Below are 11,000 nucleotides of genomic sequence, written 5' to 3'. Positions count from 1 at the left end.
CGTAGGCAAGAACAACTCCTTGACGCACGAGAGAACAAGATGAACCCTTTTTGATACTTATGTTTCAATTGCACTGTATAAATATATGCTGGGGAGGGACAGATAGGGAGTTGGACTTCGTGAACCAGCCCAAAACTCTGTTGCGGGTAGGGAAACGTAGACAACCCCAGAGCTCTGTACTTGTTGATTTCCAACTGCTGCATTAAAGCTGATATTATCGGACCTCTGCGACTCCAGACCACTCTTTCTAGAACACAGATTTGTGTCATTGAATTACCATCATTACATATTGGAATAGACACAAAGATTTTGAATCCTTCAAATGGTGACCCCGACGCTGAAAAGAGGGAGTCCAGAGGGTTCCGGCCCGACCGACGGATCGGGGGAGAGACCCATACACCGGCGCGAGGAGACAGACGTAATCGTCAGAGGCCTCAACATAAAAAAAGGTAAGCAGACACCTGTTAATTCAAAGTACTGCTATTCGGAACTGAGAACCAAATTTAGACGATTACTATGTTTCATCGTACCTAGTCAAACCAACAGTGGTGGGAAATCAACCGTTTTGGGGTTTTGTCCTTGCCTAAGGGGAGGTTCGAGTCCTTTCCAGGGGTTAGAGTCCCTAAACTCGTTGTCCTTGTCTAAGGGGAGGTTCGAGTCCTTTCCAGGGGTTAGAGTCCCTAAACTCGTTGTCCTTGTCTAAGGGGAGGTTCGAGTCCTTTCCAGGGGTTAGAGTCCCTAAACTCGTTGTCCTTGTCTAAGGGGAGGTTCGAGTCCTTTCCAGGGGTTAGAGTCCCTAAACTCGTTGTCCTTGTCTAAGGGGAGGTTCGAGTCCTTTCCAGGGGTTAGAGTCCCTAAACTCGTTGTCCTTGTCCAAGGGGAGGTTCGAGTCCTTTCCAGGGGTTAGAGTCCCTAAACTCGTTGTCTTTGTCTTTTTCACTGTCTATTTGTGTGGAGTCAGATTGAGTTTAATAAAAATAGAGAGGAGTGTGGTGTCTTTTCTTTGTCCTCTCCGGTACAAGAGGGTTACAGAATTGAATTGATGTGAAAAAGTAATATTTGTGTGGAGTCGGGTTGAGTTGAACGGTATTTTAAACATATCTGTGAAAAAGTAATATTTGTGTGGAGTCGGGTTGAGCTGAACGGTATTTTAAACAGATCTGTCGTTCTTTAAAAAATAAAATAAAAAATAAAAAGATCCACTAGGTGTCCTCCAAGGACCATTATTGCCTTCGGTGCAAAGTCAAAAAAGTTTTTAAATTGTGAAATCACTCACTTTTATCAATCTCGTGCTTTTTTCTTTGACCAAGAAGTTACAGAAATCCCGAGGAGAGTTGGAGAAAGGTGGGGGCTAAAAGAGTCCTGTTACTTGAGATCTTACAAAGGTGATCCCAGAGGGTATAGTTCTGCATAATTATGTGAGTATTAATGCTGATAGATGTGTTCGTTTAGATGAATCCCAAGTTTGGTGGTTAACAAATGCGTGATCAACATTTGTTATAATTCCTAGCCAAACAGGGAGGGTTTTTTTTTTTGAAGCCTTTCCGACCAGAACTTGGATTTATAGGCGGAAAATCTGTGATGTGTGAGGGTATTCAGTAAAAATGCAGAAATTGAACCCCTGGTTTATAAATTGGTTCTAATACAATTGGAAGAGTTATACTAGAGCAAACCAGCTGTGTTGGTCAAAGAATGGTTTGAGGAAATGTATGTGAAAAATTATGAGGAAGCAATTGGAAAGGTATATGGGATAACATTTTAAGTCAAAATAGTAAAATCTAGGGTTTTTAAGAGTTTTGATAAAGGTATTAGATGTAATTTGGTTAAAAATGAGAAAGAGAACATAACTAAATGTACTTTTATTTGGAGTTTAATTGTAATTTGGTTTCAAGTTTTATTTGAGAGTTTTATCAGAGCCTGGCATACTGTTTGGGATAAACAGTTAGGCTGTGATAATGTTGTATTAATAAATGGTATTAGTGCATGAAGAGGATTATTATAACATTCAGTTCTGAAATAATTTGGGAACACTCATCAAGTCTGATTAATTGTGGTTATGATGGTTTGAGCTAATTGGCTCGTTTTGAACTGCAGCAAAACGAGTTATGAAGTTCTACCTATCTGACCTTTATAGAAAATATATTTGGGAAAAATGTTTGGTTAATAGCTACATTAAGAACATTATTTGGTCTATATTTCATTTAAGAAGCATACGGATTCTGGTTTGGCATAATGAAAATTGCTTTTATCATATCTTTGATAAAAAGAGGTGTGATTTGGTAAAATAGAGAATCTAAAACAATATTGGTCTTAAACTTAACTGTTTTAAAAGACAGAAAAGGTTTTTTGGAGTGAAAGAAATTAGACTAACAGTTGATTTTCTAAAGAAGGGAACAAAGAAACAGATTGTCATTTCTAGGCATGACTAATAGGAGTTGAATATGGGGGCTCGTTATTAGATGCTGTTACATGTGTTTGCTCAACAATAAGAAAACTGAAGGGAAAATACTGCCTGGTAATTATAGATACAGTATGTTTACTATGTGAATTGAAGTCTTTCCCAGTCCTATACCAGATGCATAACACCATTTGAATTGATTTATTGGAGATCATATGTAATACCACAACTTAAACATTTCACATAGCATGATGAAGAGGCGAATCAAATGGTTAACCAATTTTATAAAAAATGCTAACTAGAAAAGAGATGTCTTCTGCTAAATTCTGTTCCAGGTGAAGCAGTAAACGAAAGAGTGGAGGAGTCAAACGAGGAGTTTGGGTATTGATTAAAGTTATCAATGAAAGGAGGGATCTTATGAAGACTTTAAAATATCCTGTCTAATTTCTGGTTTTTCTATTTGTTTCGAATTTAGTTTATTTTATTACAATTCTAAAAGCTTGGCTAAAGTTGTATGTATGTGGTGAAGGGGGCCTGTGAGCATGTCCAGGTCTGCCGTGGATACATGGATGTCGAATGTCCACTCTGGAGTGACGGTGGGTTTTCCCCTATAACATCATTAGGGTTTTCCCACTGTGTCCAGTGTGTCCACACCACTTGGCTATAACGCTGCATAGTCTCATCATTATTGTATGTCAACATTGTGTAATCGGTAATGGGATATTTTTTGAATTTGGGTTTGTTGTCACACCCTATAAGGGTGTGAAAGGAGGGATTTATTTGGGTTCTTGATTTCAATATCTGTGTTTAATCATTGGTGTTCGACTGTTCGCATCTCATTTGACTCAGTTACTGCTTGATCATGGGAGATAAGGTGATGCTGGGACTGTAACTCTTTTCTGCTTCAGGACGAGTCAGACCGGCGGGTCTGACTACCTAACCCCTGTTCTAAGGCCCCATTCCCCTGGAGACCCTGTCCCCCCCCCTTCTCACTGGATGATCTACCCCTTCCCCTTGGAGACCCTGCCCCATCTGCCCCTATGCCCCATCAGACCTAGGAGTGGTCTGCCCCCCCCCCTTCCCCTTGAAGACCCTGCCCCATCTGCCCCTATGCCCCATCAGACCTAGGAGTGGTCTGCCCCCCCCCCCCCTTCCCCTTGAAGACCCTGCCCCACCTGACCCACCTGCCCCATTACGTCATCAGATGTTCGGGGAAGCCTGTTGTACATTTATGGACAGGACCATTCAAGGTCATCGAGAGAACCTTGCACGCCCTAAGGGTGCTGGGGAAAGGAAGTACGTGGTACCACTGGAGCATGTGTTCTGCTGCTCCAGAACCCAGTCGTACGTTGCAGGAGTTGGTGGAGAAGGGCCAGGAGGGCCAGTGAACTGTTTGCTATTTGCTACGAATGTGAGAGTCCGGAAAAGAGGGTTACGACGAGGTCAAGAGTAATACTGCTTGATCACACTAGAGTTGTACTGGACTAAGACAGTTTTCGCTATTTTGCTTAAGAGTGTGTTTTATCAATATCAACATGAAGTGTGTTACAGGGTTAGCCTGGCTGGGATTGCTTAGCTTAGTCATAGGCTTGCAAGTGTATTATTTTTTGTATTTACCACAACAGTTGGAGAGACGGGCAAGACAGAACAATCCACCGGAGGTATGCATGACCGCCTATCAGGGCATCGAATTGAACTACACCAGGGGGAGTGCCACCACGTTCACCTTTGACCTCTGCCGCGTCATCAAGTGTAACGGTCAGAACAGTTTATGGAGGGGGTATGACCTTTACCTATGCTCACAACCATATTTCCATACCCGTTGCGCCCAGGGGCGACTCATCCATGAAAAGTGGTGCCCGGCGTGGGCTTTTGTGGTTAAATATACGGGTCCCCACTGGACCTCGGATGCGGACAAATATTGGGAAAACGTCACATTCAGTCGTTTGGGGGGAGGGGGCACGACGGAGTCCAACCCAGTGCAGTTAACTCTTAAACATCTCCCTAAAGGCCCATACGGCTTAGGGGGCACGAGTGAGGGGAAGGACACTGTGTACTTGATCTTAGGGGTAGAACAACCTGGGGGGGACACCATGGGCATGATTAAAATTAATATACTTGATCCCGTTACTCGACCGGACAACTCCACTACTAAACCAATTTTAATACATCAAATGACTGGCATCCACTCTGTCGACTACTCCCAACTTAGTACCTCGGACGTTATCATGTTGGCTACCGGAGGAGTGGGGCAGAACCTGTGGCTGGGGTGGCTGACGGCAACGGCAAAAGAAAACCACATGGCCGACTGTGTGGCTTGTTCAGTTGGGCGACCCATCTTATACAGTGAACCGGCACCCCTCTTACCACAAACAGACAAACCAGGGTTTAGATGCATGATAGAACTACTGTCCGGGATAGAGTCTCGCAATTGTAGTCAGCTCAGTAAGATCTTCCCACCCATATCTAATTACACCCGTCCTCCACCATTTAGGCCGGGGCCTCACCTACTGATTTGCTTCTCCCGTAACAGGTCTGCTAGTGCCACTCGGGCGGTGGGGACAATCCCTAGAGACAGGTGTAACAAAACTTATACCATGAACATCAGTAAATACACCCTGTCCTGGGCACGCGCGGATTTATATTGGTCCTGTGGGGGAGGTTCTCTGTTGCCCAGACTACCAATAGGATGGTGGGGTCGATGTGCACTCGTTCGCCTGGCAACACCGGTTTTCTTCCTAGGTCATAAACAAAGTAATACAGTATCCGCTAGGCAGCGCAGGAGCACCAATTTTGATCTAACCAAGGATGGCCTTACCTACATAGACTCTATTGGAATTCCCCGGGGGGTTCCCGACAAATTTAAATTGGCTGACCAAATCGCCGCAGGTTTCGAAAACATACCTTTGTTGAGTGCTCTGTTTCCCATCACCCCAAACAAAAACGTAGACCGTATTAATTATGTCAACTACAATGTCTTGCGACTGGCGAATCTGACTAGGGATGCGGTAGAAGGACTGGCAGAGCAACTCTCTGCCACCTCACTTATGGCTGTTCAAAACCGTTTGGCGCTAGACATGCTATTAGCTGAGAAAGGGGGGGTCTGCGCGATGTTTGGTGAAGCCTGTTGTACATTTATCCCCAATAATACTGCCCCGGATGGATCGGTGACTAGGGCCTTAGAAGGCTTGCGTACATTATCCAAAGAAATGCACGACAATTCGGGAATTCAGAATCCCCTCAACGATTGGCTAAATAACACTTTTGGTCGTTGGAAGACTATGATTGTCTCTGTCTTTCTCTCCATATTTGGTATGTTGTGCATGTTTGCTCTGTGTGGGTGTTGTATCCCATGTATCAGGTCCCTGTGTAACAGGATCATTGTCTCGGCTGTGGAGAACCCGACGAAGGGGTTCCAAATGCCGTTGCTGGGGCTGGCTGACCAGGATGAGGAGGCGGTGGTTGGTCCGGGCTATGTTGATTGATCTCTGGTGTTTTCAGAGATCAAAAGAGGGATTAAAGAATATATTGTGCTTATTAAAGTTATGCATTGTGCTTATTAAAGTTATGAACTTAGAAGTGTGCTCAGGCTTAAACATAGGGTCTCACACTGAGTGTGGGAAGCAGGCTGTTCTTTGTGTCTCTATCTCTTCATTTTCAGAAACAACCTTGAAACTGGGTGGAGATGGCACCCGAACAGGTGGGACGCGCGTAGGCAAGAACAACTCCTTGACGCACGAGAGAACAAGATGAACCCTTTTTGATACTTATGTTTCAATTGCACTGTATAAATATATGCTGGGGAGGGACAGATAGGGAGTTGGACTTCGTGAACCAGCCCAAAACTCTGTTGCGGGTAGGGAAACGTAGACAACCCCAGAGCTCTGTACTTGTTGATTTCCAACTGCTGCATTAAAGCTGATATTATCGGACCTCTGCGACTCCAGACCACTCTTTCTAGAACACAGATTTGTGTCATTGAATTACCATCATTACATATTGGAATAGACACAAAGATTTTGAATCCTTCATGACTTCCACAGTTAATGCCAGGCAAATAGGCATAACGCCTGGGACACACTGGCTGCGAAGCGCCTGGACGCGTCGCGCAGCGCCAAGATCGGCTACGATTGGCTACGACTGATCAAAAGCTGTTCACACCAGATGCGCATTTCTCCGCGCCGGTCACCAAGCCTTTCAGCTACTCTGAGCTTTCCTTTACGCTGAAATGGTACATAAACATGGCATTGGCTATATCCCAGCATTGATCCTTATCTACGTTGTCCTTGTAAAATTGTTGCTGGGGGTCATACAACAACTCCCTGTGCTTTTCAACTTCGAGAATTCATTTGATGCTGATTTTAGAAATCGACTTGGGGGTTCTCTCTCGGTAGGCTATGTCTGCACGTGTGTGTGTTGTGTGCAACGCGTGACAACTCGTTTCTCTCAAACAAACAAAACAACTACGGGCATGCTAGCTTAACGGATCAATCCGTTTATTTTCATTTGTTTTCATCAGGGTAACCACATGTAAAGGACGTTCGTTACCAACATTGTGTAATTATAAAGTCTACAACTTTACAAATGTTCACCGTAATCTACAATTACTGGAGTAAAATCTTAATAACATGTTTTTTTATTCAAATATATCAACTAATTTGGTGTATTTCATCACACTGCAGCCGATTTCGCAAGCGTCTCGCGAAAAAATGCTGCCGAAACGATTGGTGCAGATCGCAGGCAATCGCGGCGCTTCGCAGCCAGTGTGGTCGGTCCCATTTGATAACATGGGCGCCGAAAGAAAAAAGGAGGCGCTTCCAGGCGCGTCGCAGCAGATCGCAGCCGATCGCAGGCAGTGTGTCCCAGGCGTAAGGCAGCTGTTGCGCTGCATTATGGGATTTGTAGTTTGTGTGTTATTGGTGCTTCATATCGTCGCGGGCCGGATATAATTGTACACCGGGCCGGATGTGGCCCGGTGTACAATTATATATATGTATAATAGTGACATTAAAGGCGGGTCGGTAATGTTGTTGAGATGCACTTTTTGTAATATTTGCTGAAATAAACTTTAAATCCTGATATTACAGGTACTACTGTTGAGAAACTAATACTAGTTAGGCTATGTGCTGTCATATGACAACCAATGAGATGCGCCGATGTGACACCAAAGCTGATGCACTGTGTGTTTTATTCTGTGGAAAAGTACACCTACCCTGCCGATAATGCATAGAATCGTGTAGATATTGGACATTCAGACAAAACACACAATGAAGAGTACCTGATTAGTTTATGGTTGGTGTCAACATGCATCAGAGATTTAGGGCCTGAAACTGAGTATGTTCTTCGAACAACACAACCCAATGCAGTCATTCTGGACAGGAGTCCCAATGTATCCACTCGATGAAGCGAAGCTCTAACGCGATCGTACTGTACTTTGTGCCCATCAACCCTCAAAACGCCCTTCACCATCCTATACCCACAATGTGGCATTCTGGATTTTATCCCACTGACAAGTGTGTCCAACTCTTCATCTGAAAGTCTACTGTTTAGTGACTTCACTGACAAGTCATATTCTGCCATATGCATATGCATTTACATTTACATTTAGTCATTTAGCAGACGCTCTTATCCAGGGCGACTTACAGTAAGTACAGGGACATTCTCCCCGAGGCAAGTAGGGTGAAGTGCCTTGCCCAATTTAGCACTGCCGGGAATCGAACCAACAACCTTATGATTAATAGCCCGACTCCCTAACCGCTCAGCCATCTGACCCCCATATGCACAGTCTGTTCGTAAGAAACTCCTAACAGGCCAGCGATGCACGACACAGGAAAATTCATCTCGAGCAAACTAGTCAGATACTCACGACCTATGGCCATTTTAGGTTGCCCAATCCCTCCTTGTTCCAGCTGTGCAACTACCGTGTGCCTGTTGTCATGTTTAGCCACATCAATGGAATTATGCAGCTGTCTTAAAGAATCTGCTATATCACGAGGCACAGGCATTTGAGGAGATATAGCACTGAGGAAAACTAGCTCTTGGGAACAGACAAATAATCTAAATCTAAAGGCACCCTGATAAGGGCATGTTCCATACGTGAGTGAAGCCTCTCCTTCACAAAATTGAACAGTAATGTCAGATTCTGGAAAGAAAAACACATACCCCCTTACTTTGACATGTTCTCATAGCCTACTAGGCAAGGGAAAATACTATATGTTATACTTTATAAAGCCATAAACATTGAACATAAACATTGAAAAGGAAGCTACATTTTGTAATTTAAATCTTTGAATTTGGCAGAGGAGAAGACACAGGTTTTACACGTTTCAAAAGCACTTACCTCATTGGGCTCCATCCTCCAACTCTATCCAAAGAGAAACTCTTAGTTTTTGTAAAGAGGTAAAGTTCAGTCAATCTGAAATCATCTACTTTTCCCTGTGAAAGCAAGCTGTTTAACCTTTGGCCTAGTTCATACAAAATCAGAATTTCTGCAGTCAGAATTTCAGCAATCTGAATTTCAACAATCTGAATTCCCGCTATCTGAATTTCAGAAATGTATATTTCTGGATCAAAATAATTCAGTTTTATTAAATTCGGCATACAAATAATTCAGATATGATATATTCAACAGCAAAATATTAAAGTTTTATGAAATTCGACACACAAATATTTCAGATCTTTCATTTTCAAATACAGATACTTTTGTCAGTTTTTTAGGTCCATAGAAATGAGCCCACTGACTGATTCTGAATTTGAGATGTTCCCCTAGATCTAGCCTATTTGATTAATATGTTTCATGCCATGTGCCAGCCTGTCTCAAGTCCTCCACCATCATCCCTGTGCCCAAAAAGCCAAGGCCAACAGGACTCAATGACTACAGACCCGTCGCCCTGACCTCTGTGGTAATGAAGTCTTTTGAGCGCCTTGTGCTGGCACACCTCAAAGCCATCACAGACCCTTTCCTGGACCCACTGCAGTTTGCCTACAGAGCCAACAGATCTGTGGATGACGCCGTTAACATGGCCCTCCACTTCACCCTACAGCACCTGGACTCCCCAGCATCCTATGCCAGGATCCTGTTTGTGGACTTCAGCTCTGCCTTCAACACCATCATCCCTGCCCTGCTTCAGGACAAGCTCTCCCAGCTGAACGTGCCCGACTCCACCTGCAGGTGGATCACAGACTTCCTGTCTGACAGGAAGCAGTGCGTTAAGCTGGGAACACAAGTCTCTGACTCCCGGTCCATCAGCACCGGATCTCCTCAGGGCTGCGTCCTTTCCCCTCTGCTCTTCTCCCTGTACACCAACAGCTGCACCTCCAGTCATCCGTCTGTCAAACTTCTGAAGTTTGCGGACGATACCACCCTCATTGGGCTCATCTCTGACGGGGATGAGTCTGACTATAGGTGGGAAGCTGACAACCTGGTGACCTGGTGTAGCCAGAACAGATGGTTGTGGACTTCAGGAAGAATACAGCCCCACTCACCCCCATCACCCTGTGCGACTCCCCAGTCAACACTGTGGAGTCCTTCCGCTTCCTGGGCACCATACTCTCCCAGGACCTCAAGTGGGAACTGAACATTAGCTCCCTCACCAAAAAAGCACAACAGAGGATGTACTTCCTACGGCAGCTGAAGAAATTCAACCTGCCAAAGACAATGATGGTGCACTTCCACACAGCCATCATTGAGTCCATCCTCACCTCTTCCATCACCGTCTGGTACGCTGCTGCCACTGCCAAGGACAAGAGCAGACTGCAGCGTATCATCCGCACTGCTGAGAAGGTGATCGGCTGCAATCTGCCTACCCTCGAGGACCTGCACACCTCGAGGAGTGTGAGGAAGATTGTGGCCGACCCCTCCCACCCTGTTCACTCCCAGTTCCAGCTACTCCCCTCTGGCAGAAGGCTGCGGTCCATCAGGACCAAAACCTCACGCCATAAGAACAGTTTCTTTTCATCTGCTACTGGCCTCTTCAACAAGGCCAAAGACTCCCATTGACATTCATTCACTTATTTAACTATTATAAGTCCATCTAATGGCAATTTCAGTATGCATAAGCCACTTTATCTCAGTATCCGATTGCACTATGTTGACCATTCACGCTGCTCATTATTCTTATTTTTATATATATTTTATTTTATATTTAAATTGTTGTATTCTTAGATTGTTTTAGTTCTTAGAAATAGTTAAACTTTTGTACTTTTACTTAATTTAAGATCTGTATATGTTTAGTGTTTTGCACCTCCCTGCCACAGTAAATTCTGTGTTTGTATAACATACATGGCGAATAAACCGAATTCTGATTCTGATTCTGTGGAATAGAAAAAGATAAATCGGATGGAGCCTTGTAGATCCATTTGTCTGTTGAGACATTGTGTGGCCTTATTCATTGTGTACAAGACATTCCCCAAGGCCAAATTGAGGTTCTGTGCGAGACACCACACATATGCACACACAGTGTGGTCCAGAGAGGTTATGCACACAGCAGGAAATTGGATCTTGATTACAGATTGATGTGAAGGTCAGATGTGATCTTAGGTTATTGGGGTGGAAGAACCGTCCCCCCTCCCCCCAATTCATATAAATGTATGTTTCTTATGC

Source organism: Osmerus eperlanus, chromosome 9 (assembly GCF_963692335.1).
Source record: "Osmerus eperlanus chromosome 9, fOsmEpe2.1, whole genome shotgun sequence".
NCBI classification, from domain to species: domain Eukaryota; kingdom Metazoa; phylum Chordata; class Actinopteri; order Osmeriformes; family Osmeridae; genus Osmerus; species Osmerus eperlanus.
Note: the sequence above shows the minus strand (reverse complement) of the source record.